Here is a 27,497-nt window from a genome sequence, read left to right on the forward strand (position 1 = left end):
AGTGCTTTATTTTCTAATTTTTTATAATAGGATCATGCTATTTTGAATGAAAATTTGAAAAATCAAGATTTTAAAAGTATTAAGTACCTTAAAAATACAAACGAACTATATTTTATTGTGAACAATATACTTTAAAGGGTTTTGAGATCTTTGCATTCAAGGGATATAGAATGTCATATTTTCTTAGAGTTCTGCATGCCACTGATCCCTCCCTGGGATCTAGCCCAAGCTTGGTGGTGACGCAGGTTCGGAGACCTCATATCAAAGTTAGATTCAAGGAATTTGAACTTGGCCAAGAATATTGCTCTAAGAGCTCAAAGAGGAAAAGTCAGAGGGTTTGGAGGACAAAAGCCAGTAAAACTAAACTGTTCCTCAAATTTGAAGGTCAAGGAGGACAACGAAAATGTAAGCACAGAGCAGGAAGCAGAGAGCAAATGTTGGATCAAGGTGACAGGACACGAGCCAGTGTAAGGTCCGGACTTCAGAATGTAAACCTGCGCCCAGTAAAGCATGGTTCAGGTGGAGGGAGTCATGGTGACTCAGGGAAGAAGGGTAGCAGCAGCAGAAAGCAGCAGCAGAATAAGACAGAGTGATACTCTGCAGCCCCATCTTCGCCTTCTGGAGGAGCACACAGCAGCAGGCAACAGCTGAGTTTAAGGAGCCTGACAGGCTGACCTAATACAGACTTTGCCACTTATTTGCTGTGTGAGTGAAGACATGTTAATTAATCTGTGTGGCTTAACTTCTACAATGTAAAGTGAGGATAATATAGGACTGCTATGAGGATTGAATAAGTTAATATTGGCGGAGTGCTTAGAACAGTGGCTGTCTCATTCTTTAGCAAGAAGTGACTGAAGCACAAGCTGGAAACAAGATTGCGGGAGAAATATCAATAACCACAGGCATGCAGATGACACCGCTCTTATGGCAGAAAGTGAAGAAGAACTAAAGAGCCTCTTGATGAAAGTGAAAGAGGAGAGTGAAAAAGTTGGCTTAAAGCTCAACATGAATACAACTAAGATCATGACATCTGGTCCCATCACTTCATGGCAAATACATGGGAAACAGTGGAGACAGTGGCTGACTTTATTTTTGGGGGCTCCAAAATCACTGCAGATGGTGACTGAAGCCATGAAATTAAAAGACGCTTGCCCCTGGGAAGAAAAGCTATGACCAACCCAGACAGGTTATTAAAAAGCAGAGACATTACTTTGCCAACAAAGGTCCATCTAGTCAAGGCTATGGTTTTTCCAGTAGTCATGTATGGATGGGAGAGTTGGACTATAAAGAAAGCTGAGTGCCAAAACATTGATGCTTTTGAACTGTGGTGTTGGAGAAGACTCTTGAGAGTCCCTTGGACTGTAAGGAACTCCAACCAGTGTATCCTAAAGGAGATCAGTCCTGAGTGTTCATTGGAAGGACTGATATTGAAGCTGAAACTCCAATATTTTGGCCACCTGATGCGAAGAGCTGACTCATTTGAAAAGACTCTGATCCTGGGAAAGATTGAAAGCAGGAGGAGAAGGGAATGACAGAGGATGAGATAGTTGGATGGCATCACCAGCTCAATGGAGATGAGTTTGAGTAAACTCCAGGAGTTGGTGATGGACAGGGAGGCCTGGCGTGCTGCAGTCCATGAGGTCACAAAGAGTTGGACACGACTGAGTGACTGAACTGAAGGGCTTGATAAATAAATAACTAAATTATCACCATAGCTTTTCACTTAAAGCAGGATAATTTTTGACACATTAATTTATGACTTTCTCCGTGTATTTCTCACCTTTCTCCCTGCCTTTATTCAAGCCAGAAGTTAAGCTTAGTGTTTGTGCTCATCATATTTACTCTGTGTATACTTCTCTAGGTATTTATGTACACTTTATTTTAAAAACTTTTAAGGCAGCAAGAGGAGGGAGAAATGTTCCCTCTGATGGGAAGAGTGCAAGAATCCCTTGTCCTTCTCTGTGACTCCACTCTGCAGAGGGGTCACTTGCCCCTCTGGGAAAGGCTGGGTGGGGCTCCTGGGGAGGCTGGGATGCCCAGTTTGGATGCTCCAACTCTCTTTGAAGATGCCCTAACCCAAGGATGGCACTGCAGCAGTCAAGCTGCTGGTCCCAAAGAGACCATGCCAATCACAGAGGTAGACAGTAGGGAGTGATGTGTTTTGACCAAAAGTCCTCCCTAGTGCCTTGATTCTTTTGTGAGATGCTCAACTTTGCTTGATCCAGGGGAGGAGACTAGGTGAGGAGGAGGATGGAAAACTTCAAGAAAGACCAAGTCTGAATTTTCTGCTAGTTTTAGAGAAAGGGATGGCTGAGTCTTATTTTGGTTTAAGAAAAATTTAAAAATATCTCTTACACACCCAAGTTTATAAACTGAAAATCCTTCAGGACATAGCCATATTTTCTGATAGCTTCCCTTCTTCACCTACTAAGTTGCTTTTCATTTGAATCAAAAGTGTTAGAAATGGGGAAAAAAATCCACTGATGTCACTCCCCACCCCCAGCACTCTTCTGTCTCAAATAGGGATGCAGAGCCTTGTTTTCAGCCCAGCTGTCACATCTGAACCCACAAGCGCACTATGGCCTGGCTTTGGGGACTTGGATGAAGAAGAACGTCTCCTACATCAGAGTCCTGTGCCTAGTTATTACCAGAAAAATCTGTGTACCAACCTGTCAGGTTATACTCCTTATTTAGACAGCTGTCACAACAATGAAAACAGGCTTTCCTGAAAAAGGTGACCAATGTAACATAAACGAAAGCCAACTATCCCAGGATTGAGCAGCCAGAGAACGCAAATGAGGGCCCATTAGCACTCACACTCCAATTATGATCACCCCTGGCAGGGCACACTCTGCTGAGGGTTTGGAGGCTCGTTTAGGAGGTATTTTCCAAGCACTTGCAGTCAACCTGGCTACTCCCCAGGGCTGATTTCTGCTGCTCTGCACTGTACCACCTACTTGATTGTTCTGCTTGGACTCCTTTCACCACTTTAGGCTGGTTACCCAGAGATCCGCTGACCTGGCTGTTAGTTGATCTGGATTTTGCAGCTGCTGCCTCTGACATCTGAACAGCTTGGCTCTGCCCTCAGCACTCTTGATCTGCTGGAGGTCAGATCTCTGCTGATTCACCTCATATGTTGGTGCCATCTCTGCCTTCTGTTTAGACCAGGGACAAGGAGCATCCTCTGTGTTGTTGCCTGGACTCCAATATAGAGGTTAATCAGTTCAGTTCAGTCGCTAAGTCATGTCTGACTCTTTGCGACCCCATAAATCACAGCACGCCAGGCCTCCCTGTCCATCACCAACTCCCGGAGTTTACTCAAACTCATGTCCAGAGTTGGTGATGCCATCCAGCCATCCCATCCTCTGTCATCCCCTTCTCCTCATGCCCCAATCTCTCCCAGCATCAGGGTCTTTTCCAGTGAGTCATCTCTTTACATGAGGTGGTCAAAGTACAGGAGCTTCAGCTTTAGCATCATTCCTTTCAAAGAACACCCAGAACTGATCTCCTCTAGAATGGACTGTTTGGATCTCCTTGCAGTCCAAGGGACTCTCAAGAGTCTTCTCCAACACCATAGTTCAAAAGCATCAATTCTTCAGCACTCAGCTTTCTTCACAGTCCAACTCTCACATCCATGCATGACCACTGGAAAAACCATACCCTTGACTAAATGGACCTTTGTTGGCAAAGTAATGTCTCTGCTTTTGAATATGCTATCTAGGTTGGTCATAATTTTCCTTCCAAGGAATAAGTGTCTTTTAATTTCATGGCTGCAATCACCATCTGCAGTGATTTTGGAGCCCCCCAAAATAAAGTCTGACACTACTTCCATTGTTTCCCCATCTATTTCCCATGAAGTGATAGGATCAGATGCCATGATTTTAGTTTTCTGAATATTGAGCTTTCAGCCAACCTTTTCACTCTCCTCTTCCACTTTCGTCAAGAGGCTCTTGAGCTCCTCTTCACTTTCTGCCATAAGGGTGGTGTCATAGAGATTAATGATGTAGCTTTTTTCTTTTTTTCATTCCCCTAGAACAGCTGAGTTGGAATAGTCTCAAATAATGACCACTTTCTGCACCTAGAATTACCCTTTCCTCAAATGCTTTTTAGGCTGGCTCCTTAGGCTAGACTCTTCAAGTGATTTCCATTTTAAGGCTCCTTGGTCAGCTAAGCATATTGAAAAGAACTCCTTTCCAATCACCACCACCTCATCCTTCTCCCCAGGTCCTCACACAGGCCTACATAGGTCTGAACCCTAATTGTGGATATAGTTGAAATTTTTGTCCCAGGGGCTCTTTGATCTCCAGAAAAATCAGTAGATGTACACAAAAGCTTAGTTGGGGGGTTACCACCCAACCTCACACTGGCTATGTCTCAATCTTGGTTTTAGCTGGACCCTCTACATGAGATGATATCCTACATGTAGACTATACATTTAAATGTAGGAATGATGATGATGCTAATAATAATAATCAACATTTCTTGAGCTCTTTTCATGTGCCAGGCATTGTACTGGATATACTCTAAATAAAATATGCCCTATCTTATTTAATCTTTGCAACAATCCTGTGAAGTAGTTACTATTACATCAATGTGGACTACAGATAAGGACTCAAAGACACAGAGGATGCGTAACTTACCTGAGGTTCTACATGACTGGATAGGGATTTAGTTTCAGGAAGTCTAATTTCTGAACCTACCACTGTATCCCTGGAGAATGTGTTGCTTTATGAATGTCTTCTGTGCCAGGGTGTGGTGAGGAGGCTTTCCTCCTGTGTTTAGACACTCCCTGACTCTTATTTACGTGGAAGAGAAAAGGCTAATTAACCTTCATAAATAATATCTCATTAATCCATTTGCACTGTTCTAAAGAATAGGGACAGAGAGCTCCTAGGTCACTGTGTTAGTACTTTCCTAAAACATATTCTTTGAGGAATGACTACTACCCTTTTTTTCAATATTATTCAATAAGTACACAGATATTCAATAAGCACGTTGCCAAAGGTGGCAGTCTTGTTTGCTTATCTTTTAATTCTTCTCAGGTGCAAGGCAAATATAACACTGACAATCTATTAATCAGATGACTGCATTATTGATGTATAGTAAAATGCTAAACAATACGATGTGCATTGTTATTTATTAGGTGGGTTAATGAGGAGCTGGGAAAATTGCTTTCCTTTTATATCTATTCCTTTCTCTTTTCATGACTCTACCTTTATTATTGAGGACAATGGTGGCCATGACGTTTTAGAATTAGAACTAAGGAAAGTGTTCTATCTATCTAAATATGTACACCGTGACACGTTTGGTCAATCAGCAAAACCACGGGGCATTCTGGCCAGAATACTAGGCACTTTTTGGCTAGTAACAAAGGAGGCTGGCCTGCAAAGACCTTGAACTTGAATTGGGCATACTGGAAATCATCAAGAGTTAATAGATGTGGGGGATTGTGCTGCTAATTATTGGTGAGATGGAAGGACTCATCTGGAAGTACTTTGTTTTTCCCATGTGCCTAACAACATTTCTATTCTTCTTTTCTCTTTTTTAACTAATGATTTAAGTTTGTGACCTTGATAAACACCTGCTGTGCTTACTTTGGCAAAAGTCTGGAATTCACTACTCTCCCCAGGTGATACTTAGGATGATAGTTTGAATTCAAGTACAGAAAGGCAATTCTTAGCTATCTTTAATTATTAATTAGGTTACCAAGGAGAGAAGAAAATGGGCCACTGCTACTTGTATTTAAAGTGCTGTCAAATATAGAATGTGTCCCCCATTCACTATCTTAATTCATTATATATCATGCTCTTAATTGTTTTTATTTGAAAATAAATCACCTGTTTTTTGTTAAGCTCACTGAAATTTTTACTTATTTGTTAAAATTTTGTTCTTAATAGTCTTCTAATTACTTGTGAGAAACTTAGCAATAATTACAATTAACAAAATAAATGCACCTCAGACACATTTTTTTAAACAGCACTTGCATAATATTTAGCATTTGATTAATAGCTCTGAAAACAATGAGGCACAAATATTGCCAGAAGTATATTATAAGGGCCAGCTCCTGAGGCTGACAGGCATTTCAAAATGAAGGTATTGAGGCATTTGAAGACTTTTTCCATTTGTATATAGTCAGAACAAGACAATCGCTTCCTAAACGTGATTTATTTGTTGCTCCTGTTTTGTGAACAGGTGTTTGTGTGGGCCTGACTTTCACTGTCATCTTCTCTTTCCAGATATATACCACATTTTGGAAAAAATAGCGCCCTTTTTGGAATTTATTCAGTTATTCAGTCGTGTCCAGCTGTTTGTGACCCCATGAACTGCGGAACGTCAGGCCTCCCTGTCCATCACCAACTCCCAGAGTCCACCCAAAGCCATGTCCATTGAGTCAGTGATGCCATCCAACCATCTCATCCTCTGTCATACCCTTCTCCTGCCCTCAATCTTTCCCAGCATCAGGTCTTTTCAAATGAGTCAGCTGTTTGCATCAGGTGGCCAAAGTATTGGAGTTTCAGCTTCAGCATCAGTCCTTCCAATGAATATTCAGGACTGATTTCCTTTAGGATTGATGGTTGGATCTCCTTGCAGTCCAAGGGACTCTCAAGAGTCTTCTCCAACACCACAGTTCAAAAGCATCAATTCTTCAGCACTCAGCTTTCTTTAGAGTCCAACTCTCACATCCATACGTGACCACTGGAAAAACCATAGCCTTGACTTGACAGATCTTTGTTGGCAAAGTAATGTCTCTCTGCTTTTTAATATGCTGTCTAGGTTGGTCATAACTTTCCTTCCAAGGAGTAAGCGTCTTTTAATTTCATGGCTGCAGTCACCATCTGCAGTGATTTTGGAGCCCCGAAAAATAAAGTCTGCCACTGTTTCCACTGTTTCCCCATCTATTTGCTGTGAAGTGATGGGAACCAGATGCCATGATGTTAGTTTTCTGAATGTTGAGCTTTCAGCCAAATTTTTCACTTTCCTCTTTCACTTTCTTTAAGAGGCTCTTTAAGTCTTCTTCACTTTCTGCCATAAGGGTGGTGTCATCTGTATATCTGAGGTTATTGATATTTCTTCCAGCAATCTTGATTCCAGTTTGTGCTTCATCCAGCCCAGCATTTCACATGATGTATTCTGCATACAAGTTAAACAAGCAGGGTGACAATATACAGCTGTGACATACTCCTTTTCCTATTTGGAACCAGTCTGTTGTTCCATGTCCAGTTCTAACTGTTGCTTCCTGGCCTGCATACAGATTTCTCAAGAGGCAGGTTAGGTGTTCGGGTATTCCCATCTCTCTAAGAATTTTCCACAGTTTATTGTGATCCACACAGTCAAAGGCTTTGGCATAGTCAATAAAGCAGAAATAGATGTTTTTCTGGAACTCTCTTGCTTTTTTGATGATCCAGCGGATGTTGGCAATTTGATCTCTGGTTCCTCTGCCTTTTCTAATACTAGCTTGAACATCAGGAAGTTCACGGTTCATGTATTGCTGAATCCTGGCTTGGAGAATTTTGATCATTACTTTATTATGTAAATGTAATTTATTTTGTAAATTTATTTTACTATGTAAAAGTAATGTAAATGTAAAAGGAAATGTAAAAGTAAAAGTACTTTACTATGTAAAATGTAAACTCATCTACATTGACTTTATTTGCCATTATTTTCTTATATTTTCTCACACATGCACTCAGATACATATGCAAATATAAGGGTAAATCTAAATGAGTAGTTGACTGTATAAAACACAAAAGTATGTAAGATGTATATTTACACAATGTGTGCTTTAAAACAACACTATTACTGTTTCATTCATTCACTACTCATTTAGAGCCTCCCACGTATTTACTATTTTTGTTGCTCTTCTCTCCTTTCTACATCTCTTCCTCTTCACATTTCATTCTATTTTCAGCTGTAAACCTCAGGTTCTTAAATTCTGCTATTATTTCCTAGAATTTTCCTAGCATTTTCACTCAGTTATTTTAAGGTTCCCTATATCACTATTGATAGGTTCCAGCTCCCTGGCAACATTTTCAAGTTTGACTTGGAATTTGGGTTGTGGTGTAATTGGAATCACCCAGTAAACATGCCTATCGTCTGAGTCCCAATAACTCATCTGCTATCTTGCCAGTGGTGGAAATTTCACTTAATAAACATTAAACATTTTAACTTTAACAAATTAAAATATCTCTTATTTTTACCATTGTTTCTTGTCCCAACATTTTCCTAGTTATCCTAGCTTGTGTGCTGGACATTGTATTTTGAAACTGTTAAAATAAAATATGCCTGAGCATCACATTACCTTCCTCTAAAGAGGATTTTCATTTGCTTTGTCAGGTATGCAGGAGAAGTAGCAATCAGTGTGTGTATGTAAGATCAGTCATGTCCAACTCTTTGTGATCCCGTGGACTGACGCCTGCCAGGCTCTTATGTCCATGGAATTTTTCAGACAATAATTCTGGAGTGGGTTACCATTTCCTACTCTGAGGGATCTTCCTGACTCAGGGATCTAACCTGTGTCTCTTGTGTCTCCTGCATTGGCAGGCAGATTCTTTACCACTGCGCAACCTAGGAAGTCCAGTAGCAATCAGAGTTGATCTAAAGTTCAGGACCAGGTGACTCAAAGCAAGGCTGCAGTCTGTGCCCTGGACAATATCTGACAAAGAGAACTTTCTCCATCCTGACAATTTGATAGATATCAGATTTTTACACTGGTCCAGACAAGTTCGGTGAGGGTAATGAAGGAGTTGAAAAATGTTTCTCATTAAGTAATAATGAAAAACACTGGAGTTATTATTTTTACTAAAGAAAAATATTGGTGTTGATTTTATTATAATTAATTTCTGAAGAACTACTAGTTCTTCCTTGCTACTTTAAGAAAAAAAATCTCTAGAGAAAACTAAGTCTCCTTTTGAGTATTCAGAGGTTATGAGATTCCTAATATTGAAAATGAATACTTTCCTAAATATTCAATTATTAAATGCAAGGACAATGTGCATAGGGCATTTAATGAGGTATCTGCCCCATGGTACATACTCAATAAGTGGCAATTGATACTACTATTGCCACTATTCCTACTGCTACTCCTTCTCCTACTACTAAAATTTTAAGATCCCAAACAACAAGATTCTTTCTAGCTCTATTGCATTGGTGTGGCCTCATGAAAAAATGAAGCAACATGGTGGCAGCTTTAGAGGTGCTCCTCTGGCTGTGGTTTGGCTGTATATGCAAGATCTGAGGAGCCCTCCTTTAGAACCAGGGTTTGCAACTCAGTGTGTATCAGGACAAACATATCACCAGTGCCTAAAAGATAATTTGGCCATAGCTGTGACACTATAACATTACTTTCTGGCGGGATTAATTTCTGAAATGACATTCTGAGCTAGGGATTTCAACTATCCTTCCCTCCATTATTTTGGGAATGCTTGGAGAGTGCAGAATGGAGGGTTTTCTGAATGTGACTTCTTAAAAAGTGATATTGAGTTTCAAGATCATTTTAAAATAGAACTTGGAGGAGGTTCTGAAAGAGTGAAGTTGAAGCTATAAAGAGAACTTCTGGTAGAAATGTCTTAAAGGCATAATCATGATTTAATTTTTGTCTGGGTTAAGCTATTGGAGAAGGAAGTGGCAACCCACTCTAGTATTCTTGCCTTGGAATCCCAGGGATGGAGGAGGCTGGTGGGCTGCTGTCTATGGGGTTGCACAGAGTCGGACACGACTGAAGTGACTTAGTATTAGCATTAAACTAGTTTTATATGGTTGGGTTGGCTGACAGTTAAATAACAACATATTAGGGGAGGGGTTTAAACATAAAAATCCTTGTGTTTTGTCTCAAATATTTGATGAATTGTTTAATCGGTGCCAATTGTAGCAAAAGTGTAAAAGGCACTGACCTGTATTTCAGGGACTACTGCTACTATTCTTGGGCTTCCCTGGTGGCTCAGATGGTAAAGAATCCACTTTCAATGCATGAGACCTGGGTTCAATTCCTGGGTTGGGAAGATCCCCTGGACAAGGGAAAGGCTACCCATTCCAGTATTCTTGCCTGGAGAATTCCATGGACAGAGGAGCCTGACAGGCTCCATGGGGTCGCAAAGAGTTGGACACGACTGAGCGAGTTTCACTTTCACTCACTACTATTCTACTGTTTAACATGGCTCTGTCAGCATCAGGCCATCTACAAGTTAGATAAACAGAAGAAACACTATAATGTGAACTTTGATATTGTTGACTGTTGAAGAAATGAAGTGGTTAGCTGATATGGGATGGAAATTTGAACAAAGTCATTCTGTTTTTCATAAGAAAACCAATAAATGAAAATGATGCCAGCCAACAGGAGATGTTTGCTCTATATTACTGATTTGTTCTGTAAATATTTTTAACTATTGAGTGTGTGACACACTGAAAGTAAAAAATAAAGCATTTCTATTGACTGAGATACGAGAACTTCACCATTACATTAAAGAAGCTTTGATTGTGATAGTGACACAAATGGTTAGAGATTTCTGAAGCGCTGTTTCTTCTGGCTGTTTTTGGAGTAGGGCGGAGAAAGTGAGCTCTTCCTTCCTGATGAAATCTCAGTGCTATTGGCCAAAGGTGGGAGACACCTTAGATTTATGTTTCTAACATGGAGAAGGAAATGGAAACTCACCTCAGTATTCTTGCCTAGGAAATTCCATGGACAGAAGACTAGTGGGCTACAGTCCAGTTCAGTCAGTTCAGTTCAGTCGCTCAGTCGTGTCCGACTTTTTGCGACCCCATGAATTGCAGCAAGCCAGGCCTCCCTGTCCATCACCATCTCTCGAAGTTCACTCAGACTCACGTCCATCAAGTCGGTGATGCCGTCCAGCCATCTCATCCTCGGTCGTCCCCTTCTGCTGCTGCCCCCAGTCGCTCCCAGCATCAAAGTCTTTTCCAATGAGTCAGCTCTTTGCATGAGGTGGCCAAAGTACTGGAGTTTCAGCTTTAGCATCATTCCTTCCAAAGAAATCCCAGGGCTGATCTCCTGCAGAATGGACTGGTTGGATCTCCTTGCAGTCCAAGGGATTCTCAAGAGTCTTCTCCAACACCACAGTTCAGAAGCATCAATTCTTTGGCACTCAGTTTTCTTCACAGTCCAACTCTCACATCCATACATGACCACTGGAAAAACCATAGCCTTGACTAGACGGACCTTAGTTGGCAAAGTAATGTCTCTGCTTTCGAATATGCTGTCTAGGTTGGTCATAACTTTTCTTCCAAGGAGTAAGCGTCTTTTAATTTCATGGCTGCAATCATCATCAGCAGTGATTTTGGAGCCCCCCAAAATAAAATCTGACACTGTTTCCACTGTTTCTCCATCTATTTCCCATGGAGTAATGGGACCAGATGCCATGATCTTCGTTTTCTGAATGTTGAGCTTTAAGCCAACTTTTTCACTCTCCTCTTTCATTTTCATCAAGAGGCTTTTTAGTTCCTCTTCACTTTCTGCCATAAGGGTGTTGTCATCTGCGTATCTGAGGTTATTGATATTTCTCCCGGCAATCTTGATTCCAGCTTGTGTTTCTTCCAGTCCAGCGTTTCTCATGATGTACTCTGCATAGAAGTTAAATAAGCAGGGTGACAATATACAGCTTTGACATACTCCTTTTCCTAATTGGAACCAGTCTGTTGTTCCATGTCCAGTTCTAACTGTTGCTTCCTGACCTGCATACAGATTTCTCAAGAGGCAGGTTGGGTGGTCTGGTATTCCCATCTCTTTCAGAATTTTCCACAGTTTATTGTGATCCACACAGTCAAAGGCTTTGGCATAGTCAATAAAGCAGAAATAGATGTTTTTCTGGAACTCTCTTGCTTTTTTGATGATCCAGCGGATGTTGGCAATTTGATCTCTGGTTCCTCTGCCTTTTCTAAAACCAGCTTGAACATCTGGAAATTCACGGTTCATGTATTGCTGAAGCCTAGCTTGGAGAATTTTGATCATTACTTTACTAGCGTGTGAGATGAGTGCAATTGTGTGGTAGTTTTAGCATTCTTCGGCATTGCCTTTCTTTGGAATTGGAATGAAAACTTACCTTTTCCAGTCCTGTGGCCACTGCTGAGTTTTCCAAATTTGCTGGCATATTGAGTGCAGCACTTTTCACAGCATCATCTTTCCGGATTTGAAATAGCTTTACTGGATTTCCATCACCTCCACTAGCTTTGTTCATAGTGATGCTTTCTAAGGCCCACTTGACTTCACATTCCAAAATGTCTGGTTCTAGATGAGTGATCACACCACCATGATTATCTGCGTCATGAAGATCCTTTTTGTACAGTTCTTCTGTGTATTCTTGCCATCTCTTCTTAATATCTTCTGCTTCTGCTAGGTCCATACCATTTCTGTCCTTTATCGAGCCCATCTTTGCATGAAATGTTCCCTTGGTATCTCTAATGTTCTTGAAGAGATCTCTAGTCTTTCCCATTCTGTTGTTTTCCTCTATTTCTTTGCATTGATTGCTGAAGAAGGCTTTCTTATCTCTTCTTGCTATTCTTTGGAACTCTGCATTCAGATGCTTATATCTTTCCTTTTTGCCTTGGCTTTTCACCTCTCTTCTTTTCACAGCTATTTGTAAGGCCTCCCCAGATGGCCATTTTGCTTTTTTGCATTTCTTTTCCATGGGGATGGTCTTGATCCCTGTCTCCTGTCCAATGTCAGGAACCTCATTCCATAGTTCATCAGGCACTCTATCAGATCAAGGCCCTTAAATCTATTTCTCACTTCCACTGTATATTCATAAGGGATTTGATTTAGGTCATACCTGAGTGGTCTAGGGGTCACAAAAGAATCAAACATGACTTAGTGACTAAACAACCACAAAATAGAGTTTAGCTTCCTCAGAAAAAGAGAGACATGTTGTACTTTCTACGGTTGGCTGAGATTTCCTCAGATGGCAGACTAGGCCAAAGCTGACTTGGGAGATCTGACAAAATCATATGAAGGCAATTTAGCTGCAGGGGATAGTTTAGAACAACCTTAGCTTTTTGAGTCTTACAAGATCTGAATCATCTTTTGTTTAGATGAATAGGAGCTTTACTTTCTGAGCTTCAACAACAAAACTCAGTATATTTGAAGTGCAATTACCCATATTGAGGATTATAGTCACCTAACTTGGCAGTCTATTACTCTTTTCTTTGGCTCACTCCTTTAATCAAGGACATTTTAGGGGACAAATTTGACAGCTGCAGTGCTGGAGACAGATAGGGAACAAAGTTCTGGGATAAGTTACATTTTCTCTAGCTTTTGTGTCAAAGCAATTGGCAATCTATTAGAAAGTTTCATTGTCTGCATCAAAGCCAGGAAGCTATAATCCACTATTTCTCTGGCAGAAATAACAATAGGATAAAGTAGTTTTGATAAAATCTCATTATTTCCACACTTATGGGATCAAAGAAGGAGAAAAAGAGCCTATTTTTATAGGGAAGAAATGTTGGTGTTTCATGGTCTTACTCCTCTGGGTGTTGGAAGTCCTAGGGTAAGTCAGCTACATGGTGGTTTTGCACTCTTATGCCTACTGTTTGTCTAATGTTGTTCTTCAGATATATCAGAACCTCTTGGAGAACAGCAGCATCAGCATCAGCACCACAGTAACAACCAGATCAAAATTACTGGTTTTCATTAGCTAGCTGAGGAAATGATCCCCATGATAACTACTGCTCTATCTTATAATTCCTCGACAACAGTACCATTAGCATGGGCTCATGAAGCTTTCTATTTGTTAAAGTACTCAAAGCGTATTAGCTTGAGAAACTTTTAAAAACTAACCTTTTTGAGTTTGAAGACACAGTGAATAAAATTCAAAACTGAAATCATTTCTCTATACTATCCCCTCCTTTGGAGTGCTTTTTTTCTTGAGTTAGAAGGTTAATTGCTAATTCTTTATCATCCAAAGTGTTAGCCTCCTTATTATAATGCTTTATCATATACTGGAATGTCCCTTATCAAACATGACTGGCTAATTATTAAAATACTCTGTATTTTTCTCCAGCTGTTTTCTTTCTGCATAAACAAATTGCTAAGTTCAATTGGCTTCCATTTGCACTCTGTTGCTTCTTGACAACAAACGCGTTGCAAAAACGAGTAGCCTCTGGGTGTTTCTAATCTCCAAGGGCAGAAGGAACAAATGTGCGCATGATTTCTCTAATTTAAAAACAAAAAACCACACGCCTTAAAAATCTAACGCAGTTTAAAAATATTGTACAACATTATTTCTTAGACTTCAGAAAGGTGTAGTATCTGTTTCCACAATTCCTGAATTTTTTCATTTGATATTTGAGGATGTTATTTTATCAAGTGGAAGAAAGGGCATCATCTTCAGGCAATAAGAAGATATATCACCAAATATCCAGAACACAGAAAATGCCATCATATTTAGACAATGAAGAATTAATTTCCATTCTGACTAACCAGGATTACACGGTTTAAAGTTCAGAAGAGTAATGATTTATTTTCCAATAGGTTCAGCTTGGCCTGGTTTGATTGCATTTCATTCTGTGAAAACAAAATCACAACAGTGTAACAATTGTTGTTCTGACTGTAGTGTCTGAGGAGCACATATTTGGCATGGGTCAGAACAGTGATTTAGTCACAGTTCTGCCGATTTCTTCAGCTCCCATGACCAGACTTGTTTGTAGAGTTTGGATTTTTGTTGTTTCTCTCATGCCTCAGGAAAAGGATAGCGCATTGTAAAGCCTAATTTACTTTATATCTAAGAATGGGATTTTTAATTAAAAAAAATTGTAAGTATGTCTTGGCCTGAATTCTTATGTCTTTCGTTAGTTGATAAAGTAGTTAAAAGATTGCTCTTTAAATCCATACAAATTTGGGATTAGAGACCCAGATCCACCAATTACTAGCTCCATAATGCTGGGCAAGTTACTAACCTCTGATAAGAGTATTTACCTCACTAGGTCCTCGTTAGATATTGTGAGGTAATGCACATAAAGTGATTGATCTAGAACTGGACACAAAATAAGGCCACAAGAATTCTTTGTTATCATTATTGTTGTTGTTAATGGAAACCATGATTACATATGCAAGGCATAGTATAGTGAATACATCCAAAATTTTTCTTATTCATTGTTAAGTTTTCCAATGTCCATGGAGTGAGCATCAGGAGTATAAATCACAGGTGTCTCCATTTATTGATGGATGAGATGGCAGTACCAATCTGAAAGCAGGACAGTCTTTTAACTTTGGAAAGACAGAGGTTCACCTTGACAATACTAATGAAAATTCTTTTAAATTTTATGCCTTTGTTTTATTTCATCTTCATTACAACCCTATGAGTTAGGAATGATCTTGCTTGTTTTAAGTAAACTGAGATTCAGAGAAGTTGAAAAAGCTGATGATCACATAATAGGCAAAGCAAAAACCTGAGCTTGGTTGATCCAGTGAAAGTTACTCTTTCATTTTGCCATGCATGGTTGCCTCTTCTTGACATACAGTTTCTGAAACCATATTCTGACATAATAATTTTTCTAATTAATAATATAATAATTCCTTATGTTTGATAAGTTAAAGTATATAAAAGCATGCTAAGTCACTTCAATCATGTCCAACTCTGTGCGACCCCATAGACGGCAGCCCACCAGGCTCCCCTGTCCCTGGGATTCTCCAGGCAAGAACACTGGAGTGGGTTGCTATTTCCTTCTCCAATGCATGAAAGTGAAAAGTGAAAGTGAAGTCGCTCAGTTGTGTCCGACCCTCAGTGATCCCATGGACTGCAGCCTTCCAGGCTCCTCTGACCATGGGATTTTCCAGGCAAAAGTACTGGAGTGGGTTGCATAAAGATGATTAAAAAACATAATCTGTAATCCTATCATCATGAGTTAGTCACCTTAATATTTTGGTGTTTTTATCTGACAAATACTTAGTTACCTGACAGCTTCCTTTGAGGCATGACATTGTTAATATATAGAGGAATCCTTTGTTTTTATTCTCAGGTGATATTTTACAGACCTCTTTCAGAAAACTGCTGGATCCTGGCCCTTGGTTTTCCACCATCAGTACAAGAATGTCCATCTTTCCTTTGTTTTCAGCTTGTAAAATATCATGTTGGCATGGAAGGGAATGCTTTGGCATGTGAATATCTATTTTTACAAGATAAACTTCAAATAGCCAAAGTGATGCTAATGAGAGGTGAAAGATTCTCTGCTAGCTCAGAAATAGCCACATTCAGAAAGAAGAGAGAAAGAACACATATAGGAGAAAGAACTATACCAGAAAGTATTTCACTAAAATCTAGGTATAGGTAAGCTTCATTTATTTTGCCTACAATTATTTTCTGATTCACATGATTAGGTAATGAAATGAGTATGAAAAGAGGGAAAATATTATATTGAGTGTAGATGATAGAAAGGTGTAGGAATGATGGATGGTGCTCCCTCAGTGAGTGGTGCCACTTGGATGAGAGGTAATTGCAGACAATCTATTGAGTTTGACCACCAGTGATGACCTATCCAAGTCAAAGGTCTAGTTCTTGAAGCTGATTCCACTTCATGGGCTTTGATCTTCTACTGAAGGGTAAGGATCTGGGGTGTGTGCATGCGAGCGTGCTCATGTGTGTGTGCGTGTATAGGCCAGCATGTATTTGTAATGCCATTCAAGATACAGATGTCCGTGGAGGTATTATATTTTTCTTTAATTTATGTTTATTTTTGGTTTATTAAGGACCTCATGGGGGTCAGAGGTGGGACTACACCAGGTAATCTTGCTTTTAAAAAAGTAATTCTCCCTCACTTTTGTTTATATCAAATATGTTATTTACTTTTTTATCTTTAAAGAAAGTGTAAAATTATTATTTTTAAAATTCATATGTTTTCTTCTAAAGATAGTCTTAAGGGATTTCTATACCCAGGACTCCACAACACACATTGCTGATTTTGAGATTTGAATTTTGGTGTGCAGCCAATTTTTCATCTCTTTAGCTTAGCTTTTAGGCTTTCTAAATTCATAAATGCTGAATGCCAGAATTTAATGTAAACTGACCTTAGGCCCAGTTTGCAATTGATCCCTGTTTACCCAGTGACAACTGATACAGGACCCAAGGAAATTGGAGAGTTGAATGATGGGGTTAGATGATAAATTAAAGTCTGTGAAAAAAGTAAAAAATAGAAATGGATGATGGTTAAATTTTTCTAAAAATTTATTTTCTTTCATCAGAACCTGAATAAATAGCCCTGTAGTAGAGCCAACTTTGGAAAACAGTAATGTTACTTAGACAGATCAGACACTCTACGACATTTGATTAGTCCTACTATGTTTTATAGAGGATGCTGTACTTTAGCCATCCTAGAGCACTTGCAGACTCTTGAATGTATGATGTTTTCTTGTTTTCAAGCCTCTGTCCTCTATGCAATTTAGCAATTGTTCTGGGAAATCATCCCTCTCCTCTTCCTCTATATTCTCAGTGTCTAGCATCAGGTCAAGTGCTAGATGTCCAGTACATTTTAAGACAATATGTAAATGATATAGGGATCAAAACTACTGGTGAGAAAATTACTTCTTTCCATTGCAGAGAGGTACAGTTTCAGAGGTGGGGAAAAGGAAGGAAGACATGAAGAATGTAAAATTTTATGCATGAATTTTTTTAGATGACTTAACAATTACTTCTGATAAAAATTGGAAAAAGGTGAATATCCAACTACGAGTCTACAATTCTCTGAGTCAACAATAATAAATTATTTGCATCAAAATAATAAATATAAATATTTCTTTCTTTTTTTGTGCTTGTGTGCTAAGTTGCCTCAGTAGTGTCTGACTCTTTGCAAATGTATGGACTCTGTAACCTACCAGGCTCCTCTGTCCCTGGGGATTCTCCAGGCAAGAATACTAGAGTGGGTTGCCATGCCCTCCTCCAGGATATCTTTCTAAACCAGGGATTGAACCTGTGTCTCTTACATCTACCTGCATTGGCAGGCAGGTTCTTTACTGCTGGTGCCACTTGAGCAGCCCTAGCAAAGTTTTATGTTCATTTTTGGAACAGAAGCTATTTTTGATTTAATTTCCTACAAATTTTAATAATACTCTTGCTAAAGTCTGAGGACCTAAGAAAGAAGTGGAGTGGTTAGAAAAAAGGTTATAAGCTTAAGTGTGTTAAAAATATAAAAATCAGAAAAATTGCTCAAAATGATTAAATAAGGCAATTTTCTAAAATAAAAAAAATGGCATTGATTGGAAGTTGGTTTTGTCTAGAAATGTGAGTCAGAAAATATGTAGCAGATATTCTTCAGAATTTATTGCAAACCTGTTTTTATAAAAGACTGAAAGCTATGAATGAAATATTGGGGAAATATTTTCATGCCTGAGACTGTAGATAGAATAAATCAAGGGAAATATAGCCTCTTACTCAAAAAGAAAGTTTATCATATTTTAAAATTCTGCAGTTCAATTCTTGCAATACTATTGTATTGAGTCCTGAAATAAGTCTATTATTTCATGAGAAGTCAGGCATTGCTAAGTAATCAGAGAGTTCAGAGGAATCAGAATTTCAGAACTGGAATGAACCTTAAGTATAATCTAGTCTGGCCTCTTTATTCTATAACTGAAGAATTTGAAGCTTAGAGAATGAGATAGATTGTCCAGGGTGACCTAGGGATTTACTAATAGAGTGGAAACCAGGAGTCTAGACTTCAGGAGCTCAGCCTGGAGCCCACTCCTGGTGACACTGTATCATGCTAGGTTATGTGTCAATAATTTCTTTACTAGCAATTACGTATGTGGCAACCACTCCAGTGTTCTTGCCTGGAGAATCCCGGGGACAGGGGAGCCTGGTGGGCTGCCATCTGTGGGGTTGCACAGAGTCGGACACCACTGAAGTAACTTAGCAGCCGCAGCAGCAACATGTATGGCATTAAACTGTTGCCCTGGCTGGAGAGATTTCCATTCTTGAGAATGATGAAGTGTAATTACATTTGTTGTTGTTCAGTCACTTAGTTGTGTCCAACTCTTTGCAACCCCATGGACTGTAGCACGCCAGGCTTCCCTGTCCTTTACCATCTCCTGAAGCTTGCATAAACTCAAATCCATTGAGTTGATGATGACATCCAACCATGTTATCCTCTGTTGCCCTCTTCTCCTCCTGCTCTTAATCTTTTCCCACACCAGGGTCTTTTACATTTAACAAGTACTTATTCAATCCATTGCAATGCTTGGCACTCAGAAAGTTTGAAAAATAATAGGAGATCCAGTCCCTGCTCTGATGGCATAGGAAATTAGAAGCACCTCACAAAAGTGTAAACTTTTCAAGGCCTAAGTTATCTTACATTCAATGTGTTCTCAGCAGTTTACATCAGTCAGTTCAGTCGCTCAGTCCTGTCCGACTCTTTGCAACTCCATGAATCACAGCACGCCAGGCCTCCTTATCTATCACCAACTCCTGGAGTTCACCCAAACTCATGTCCATCGAGTCAGTGATGCCATCCAGCCATCTCATCCTCTGTCGTCCCCTTCTCCTCATGCCCCCAATCCCTCCCAGCATCAGAGTCTTTTCCAATGAGTCAACTCTTCGCATGAGGTGGCCAAAGTACTGGGGTTTCAGCTTCGACATCAGTCCTTCCAATGAACACCCAGGACTGATCTCCTTTAGGATGGACTGGTTGGATCTCCTTGCAGTCTAAGGGACTCTCAAGAGTCTTCTCCAACACCACAGTTCAAAAGCATCAATTCTTTGGCACTCAGCTTTCTTCACAGTCCAACTCTCACATCCATACATGACCACTGGAAAAACCATAGCCTTGACTAGACGGACCTTTGTTGGCAAAGTAATGTCTCTGCTTTTCAATGTGCTATCTAGGTTGGTCATAACTTTCCTTCCAAGGAGTAAGCGTCTTTTAATTTCATGGCTGGAATCACCATCTGTAGTGATTTTAGAGCCCCCCAAAATAAAGTCTGACACTGTTTCCACTGTTTCCTCATTTATTTTCCATGAAGTGGTAGGACCAGATGCCATTTCATCAAGAGGCTTTTTAGTTCCTCTTCACTTTCTGCCATAAGGGTGGTGTCATCTGTATATCTGAGGTTATTGATATTTCTCCCAGCAATTTTGATTCTAGCTTGTGCTTCTTCCAGTCCAGCGTTTCTCATGATGTACTCTGCATAGAAGTTAAATAAGCAGGGTGACAATATACAGCCTTGATGTACTCCTTTTCCTATTTGGAACTAGTCTGTTCCATGTCCAGTTCTAACTGTTGCTTCCTGACCTGCATACAGGTTTCTCAAGAGGCAGATCAGTTGGTCTGGTATTCCCATCTCTTTTAGAATTTTCCACAGTTTGTTGTGATCCACAGAGTCAAAGGCTTTGTCATAGTCAATAAAGCAGATATAGATGTTTTTATGGTCTCTTGCTTTTTTCCATGATCAAACAAATGTTGGCAATTTGATCTCTGGTTCCTCTGCCTTTTCTAAAACGAGCTTGAACATCTGGAAGTTCACGGTTCACATATTGCTGAAGCCTGGCTTGGAGAATTTTGAGCGTTACTTTACTAGCGTGTGAGATGAGTGCAGTCGTGCAGTAGTTTGAGCATTCTTTGGCATTACCTTTCTTTAGGATTGAAATGAAAACTGACCTTTTCCAGTTGACATAGGACTTGGTATATTGGATGGTCGAGAACTGCTGAGTGAATCAAACTGGAGAGATGGAACATCCCTAATTCATCCTATCATGGCCATTAGATGGTTTAATAGCAAATTATGAGCAAGTGTGCTAAGAGGAAGCTTTACAGTGTGACATCCTGTTTTCTAAGTAATGGAAACATTTTTTCATTTTGTACTCCATTTAGCTTTTGCCTTTTTACAATTTTGTTTTTGTTTGATTTTTGTAAAGAAGGAAGATAGTGACATTCAAAAAAAAAACCCTCAGTCTTGCCATCTCCACAGCATTGCAAAATACTGAGGTAGCAGGTAAAAAATAAGCCATATCCAGTAGAAAAGACTCAGAAGTATAAAACTGCTTCCCTGGTGGCTCTCCTGCAAAGCAGGAAATCCCTGAGTAGGAAAGATCATGAGTAGGAAAAATTCCCTGGAGAAGGGAATGGCAAACCACTCCAGTATTCCCTGGAGAATGCCATGGACGGAGGAGCCTAGCAGGCTATAGTTCATGGAGTCGCAAAGAGTGAGACACAACTGAGTGACTAACATATACATGAAGTATAAATTACCCCTCAGAATGTGCTCCAGCTTGAGGTAAGGGAGCTGCTTTCACAATCCCATACCAGTGAGTCATCGGCTGAGAGCTGTTGGGGGATGGGAGAAAGGTAACCTCCCTGTCATTTCCAGCCGCCTGTGTCTGCAAGCCAATTGATTCCAACAGCTTCAGAGCAGTCCTCCAAATCTTCAAGTCTTCACAAGAAGGCAGTTAGAAGCAAAAGCACACAAAAGTCAAGGGAGGGGCACACAGAAGTGGTAAAGAAAGGGAATCTAGGTAGAGCACTGACAGTATTTATTGTAACAGTAGTCAGCAAACTTTTTCTGTAAAGAGTCAGTAAATATTTTAGTGCTTCAGGCCATGTCATCTTTGCGGCAACTACTCAACTCTGCCCTTACAGTGTAAAAGCAGCCATAGAAAATACATAAGTGAGTAAACTTGCCTGTTGCAATAAAACAAAGACACTCTACAAAGGACTCTGAAATTTTAATTTCAGTAGCTAGCTTCTAATGACCGTTTACTGCTGAGAGTATTTGAACCTGCTTGGAAATGCTTACCTTGTTGATGTCCATCAATACTAGACTAGCATTATCATGATTCTTACCCAATCCTAGCCAAGCCTATAAATTGAAAGACTTTATTAAACCAGATTCTAATCCTCTTTAAATATTACTATTTTGTCCTCCTTTACTATGGTTAAAAAAATACTCTCTTTTGTCTTATCAAATGTTGCTTTGGTAATATTTTCAGGAAGGTAGCACTTGACAATATTCTCAGTCATTCTATATTTTCTATACTTTAAATTGTCAATAGCTGAATTGTCTATAGTTGAAGTCAGACCCAAGATTTACCAAAGTCAAAGCATTTTACTAGATACAATTTTTGCTACAGAAACTCTGGGAACTGAAATCTTCCTGGCTTTGAAACAGCTGTTTAACAGTTTTGAAATTGTGTGACTTCTGTTAAGTATAAATTACCTAAAAAGTTTTTAAGCAAATAGTGCTTTTTATAATTTATGGTGTTCTTTAATTATTAAGAAACTATTTCACTTGATTCAACTGCTCTTTGACAAAGCCTGGTACGTAGAAGGAGCCAGCATAAATAAATGTGCTGCCTTCAGTTGACTCCTGGGAGGCTAACTTTGAGGAGTTAAATCTTCATATGTGACAACCTCCATCAGGGATATTCTGAGGAAATTTAAAATGCAAAAAATTAATATTTTATTAGGAAAAAGTCTATAGCTCTGGTTAGAAACAAAAAGCCCTTAAAAATCTAATTAAGTTTTAGATTTTAGAAAAATAACTAAGAATTTTCTATTGAAGGCAACCTATGGAGTAATGTTACAGCTGGGACAGAGAAAGAATGGAAGCATAATTTGTATCAATTCTCGTCACAAATCACATTCACATTTTATTTTAAAGAAAGCCTGAAAATAACCTGAAATAAACTTATTTCATAAAGTAAGAGTATGAAAACTTATTGTTCCTCTTGCTGTATTTTTTATTGTGCTTTGGGACTTGGTTTACTCAGCTATAAATTTTTTAATAGCATATTTCTTGCTTTTGCCTGGGAAACTAACAAGAATATGATACTTTAGGGGTTATTTGATGGAAAAGAAAGTCTTTAAAACTTGCTGAAGCAAGCTCTGGCTCCTGTACTCTTTATCTAAATAAAGTTTCTTTTTTCTTTGATTGTCTTCTAGAAGTCAAGAAAGGCCGTTTCTGTTTATGGGCAAAGATTTGATAAAAGAGAAAGCTTTAAAATCTTTCTACTCTACTAACCCTAAGTGCTAGTCATACTTGGAGTTTACCTAACACCACTTCTCAAGAAGCTTTTAAATGTATTTTGTTGAGGGTCAGAGTGCCAATTATGAAGCATTTGCTTATTTAACCATCATGCTCTAAGAGAGCAGGAATACACTTTAGAGTCCTGGATAAAGCAATACACAGCCTGGGCTTTCATTTCAATGTACCCAATCAACCGAATCAAGATAAGCATGACAGGTTGGTAAAAGCAAACAAAATACTGTACCCAAAACATAACATTAGTAGGTTGGTATGTCATTTTTTTTTCATCCAAATGAGCCATGTTCCTGGAAGTCAGAGGCTATAATAAAATAAACTTATGAAACAAAAGACAATTGTATTAGCATGTCTACATTTTTAGAATGTTTTAAAGAACCTGTGTTTTCTACTACCTAATGATGCAAAATGTTACTTTCTTAAAAATGGGTAATTATTTGTGCTCTCCGGTTAATGTGGAACCAGTAAGCAGAGATAAATATGAGACAGGGAAGACTTCTGATGGTCTTGGAAAGTCAGAGTTTAGATTAACATGAAAGATTCAACATGTAAAAAGAAATTTACTGTATGTTTTCCACATTTTCGCATCTGGATGGATTATGGAAAATAATGTTCAGTGAGCTAAGTTTTTATTGCCATGTTTCAGAGTGAAACTCAGAAAATTTGCATTCATATTTTATCGGCTATTTCATAATGTTCTGTATCTTTAGAATAAATATCCTTTGGCACTCCATTTCTATCTTTATGATAAACCTATTGGGTTTTTCTCCCCGTTTTCTCCCTCTTGGAAAATATACTGTGACTTTCCAGAATTATTTTCTCAGCTTCTGAGGAAGCAATTTTTCAGGCTTCTTTTACTCTTCATATTCAGAGAAGTTTGTCGATTTTTTTTTAAGTTCTCATCATGACTTAACTCTACACTCACCTCAGTTCTAGGTGGAATTATACCTCACTGGAGAAAAAAAAACACAAACCAGCAGAATGAAAATACTTTAGATAATAATTGCTGTGCTATGCTAGTGACATTTGGGTTAATATTTTGTGTTGCGAAAAATATCAAAGCATATCTCATCCTCTAGAGAAAAAATAAACATGTAATTTAAAAAGAAAAAAAAAACCAAGAGATTTAGAGTGTTGACATCAATAGTATTTATTAAGCAACCACTATATTTCCAGAACTTAGAGTAATGAGAAAAGTTTAAGGCATGGTACCTACTTCAGAGTACTTTAATGCCTTACATTACACCTTTGGTGCACCTTTGCATTCTCTCCTCTCACTTGGAAATTAATATTGTAAGAGTTACATTTTGATCAGATTTATTTGGTTTATATACTTGATCATTCACTATTTATTGAATGCTTATCTAAAGATCTCCTCTTTTCTGTAAATTTGAATCACTTTTTCTCTTGAATGAATATATTCAAATTTCAGTAGAGTTCCAATCAAGATTATTTTGGCTACAAAGAACAGTCACTTTTTACACCAGCAAAAGAGGGGACTCTATAATGAGATACAGAGGATCTCAAGGATCCCAAGGTGAAGTTCAGAGTGTATATTGTAGTAGAGTTGAAAATCAGAAAGCCAGGAAATGAATTCATTCTTATTTCTCTCTGGAACAATGTTCTTTTTAATTTTTGTGTTTCTTAATGTTTTGTTTCTCTCTCCTTTCTGTTTACTGAAAATGTATCTGTCTCAAGTCTCTGGGGCCTTTCCAGGTGGCTCAGTGGGTAAAGAATCAGCCTGCAATGCAGGAGACTCGGGGGACGCAGGTTCAATCTGTTCTGGGGTGTCAGGGGAGCCCCTCACCTCACATTTAGCTTATGAAATAATTATTATGTTTTCTGCAATTAACAAAAGAAGAAACAAAAGCACATTGCTCAATCAAAATATATAACTTGCCTCAGATGAGTAGCTAGTAAGTGGTAGAGGTAGCATTGAAACCCTGATAGTATGAATACAGGTACAAAGTCCTCACTCATAAACACCCTATTCGGCTTTCTGAGTAACATTATTTGAACTAAAAAATTGCTCAGACTCCTGGTTTCTTAGATTCCTACCTTTTTAAATCTAGTAATCGTAATTCACTATTTGGTTTTCTAATAGTGTACATATGTGGTTCTGTTTTCTTCCATTTCTGACCATTTAGACACATACTTTAAGCAAGTCTACTTTGAGCTTCTTATATTCACATTTTTTCATTTATGAAAATAACTTTATATTGTATAGATAATATGAAAATTTGCTACATTTCCCTAATATAATTAACTTACTCTATAGATATTACAATGTAGCTTATTTTCTCTGGCATTATGAAGTATTTCAAGCACATTACAAAGGATCATCTTATATAATAAGGACCCAAATTCCTACCATCTAGCTTTGCCAAATCTTACCATTTTTACCATATTTGTTTTTAATCTCTTAAAAAATATAATTAAATATAAAAACATCAGATGAAGTATATATATATATATATATATCTGACTTAATCTTATCTCTCTCCTCCTAGAGGTTTATACCACTTTGAATGTGATATCTACTCTATCCATGCATTTCTTTAAGTTTACACTTTTACTACAGATATAAGCATACATAAACAATATATAGCACTCTTTGGGGTGTTTTAAACTTTATAAAAATATAATACTTTATATATATTTTGCAACGATATATTTTTTGCTATGGTTATACTTCCGAGATTTACCTGTGTTGATACATGCAGCTCCAGTTCACTCAATTTTACTGTTGTTTAAAAAAAAAAATGTTTTTTGTCTATTCTCTTGTTGGCTTGTTGATGCTACAATGAACATGTTTGTACTTGCATCCTTGCACACAACTGAAAATTTCTTTTGACTGTTACTTACCTAGGAATGAAATTGTTTTATTGTAGACATAGACATCTTCATCATTAATGGATTTTGACAAACCACTCCTCAAGTATGGTTTCACAAATATTTTATAAGATTATATGATGAAAATTCATACTCATTAAAGAACACCTGGGAACATTGGAAAATTAGAAGAACTTAAAATATCTGTATTACATCTAAAAATCTTTTCTTATATACCTTTTGTTTATAAAACTGTGACCATAATATGCAACTTCTGGCTTGCTTTTTTATTATATCATAAATGTGTCCTTGTGGTATTATAAACTTTTATTAATGTCATTTCTAACAACTATATAACATTTCATGAAATGAATATGCCATAGTTTGGATCATAATTTCCCATTGTTGGGTAATTTGATTATTTACTTTTCACCACTTTAAATAACATTTAAACAACATTTAATTATGTTATTTAAATAATATAATTTTAATATAACACATTATAAATGTTTCATATTATTCTGGGTCTGTCTTCTTATTTTAATATTACAGTATATACATAATCTATGCCCACCATTGAATTCTGCAAGCCACAGAACAAGATGGAGTCACACTGATATTTCATCTTCCTAGGTGGAGAGAATTCCATACTAACACTTAGATAATCTGAAACGTTGGATAATTTGAATCAAGTGGTTAAATATTTTTAAAGGATCCATCTGAAGAGTTTCTATGGAATCCTACCTGAATAATTATCATCCCTGCATTTTAACAAATTTATTTTGTACTCTGGAGAGCTGCTGACCATTGAAATGGCTGAGAAAAATCAGAAGTGGTTCTCTGCTTTTGTTTTTCTTCTAAGGCTACATCCTCCACCATTTCCAAAGTTAACATATTGTGGAGAACATGTGTGCATGTAACAGACACAGTTTCTAAACTTTTTCATATCCTTTGTCTTTTTAGTTTTGAACAAGCTGTCATAATAAGGTCACAGTACAGGCTCAGCCTTATGTTAACAACTTTTTGGAGCTGAAACAGAATTCCCTTGGGAAGGCTTCACAGCAGTGTTTGGCATGTGAACAGAAAAATATCAAAAGAAAGAATGACACAGTTTTCCTGTGATGGGTTTTCACTATGTGATCAAAACTCTGGAATATTGATTATAAGGTAGAAGGAGGCTGAACTTAAAAGATACATAAAACACAAATGTGGATTTCTAATGCAGCTGAAACAGATTAATTTCCCCACTGGTTCCATCTATTTCATAATAGGCCCCACCATTATACAAGCCTCAAGAAAGATTTTCTTCCTAGGCAATTCTTTGGATAAAACGACAAATAGATTTCAAGTGAGAGGATTTAGTATAGATTAGCAAGCTCAGTGAAGTTTCTGCCCCCAGCTTTGATAGAACTGTAGAAAGAAAGCTGAAGCAGCTATACTCTGCCAAGAAGAAAACTTTCTGAGTTGCCACTATTGTTGTGCACCTTGAGCTTGTTACTGTTCAAATGTATGACATTATCAGAGTTGATGAGGCTGAGGCAATAGAAGGAAATGAATGGATTAATAAAGGGAATACAAATGTGAATAAAAGAAGGTAAGAGAGGTGTGGGTTTTGGTTAAGCAGAAGTTTTGCCTCAGCGGGTCATAATGTGCTTTAGCTCACTAAACACTAGGCAAAATTGTGAACAAAAATATAAGACTC

At 38.2% G+C, this 27,497-nt stretch overlaps 1 long non-coding RNA gene across 2 annotated transcripts in view; it reads left to right on the forward strand.

Annotated features, from left to right (window-relative positions):
• Positions 1 to 17,719, forward strand: part of LOC138445301 (uncharacterized) — a 313,499-nt gene extending 295,780 nt beyond the window's left edge. The window contains exon 6 of one of the 2 annotated variants that reach the window (XR_011258798.1): positions 15,961 to 16,199. This is a non-coding gene — a long non-coding RNA (uncharacterized lncRNA). Of the gene's footprint in view, positions 1 to 15,960 lie in introns of both variants that reach the window. The other variant, XR_011258796.1, reaches the window with a different exon arrangement.
• Positions 17,720 to 27,497: the final 9,778 nt, after the last annotated feature.

This window comes from Ovis canadensis, chromosome 1, assembly GCF_042477335.2.
Source record: "Ovis canadensis isolate MfBH-ARS-UI-01 breed Bighorn chromosome 1, ARS-UI_OviCan_v2, whole genome shotgun sequence".
NCBI lineage: Eukaryota > Metazoa > Chordata > Mammalia > Artiodactyla > Bovidae > Ovis > Ovis canadensis.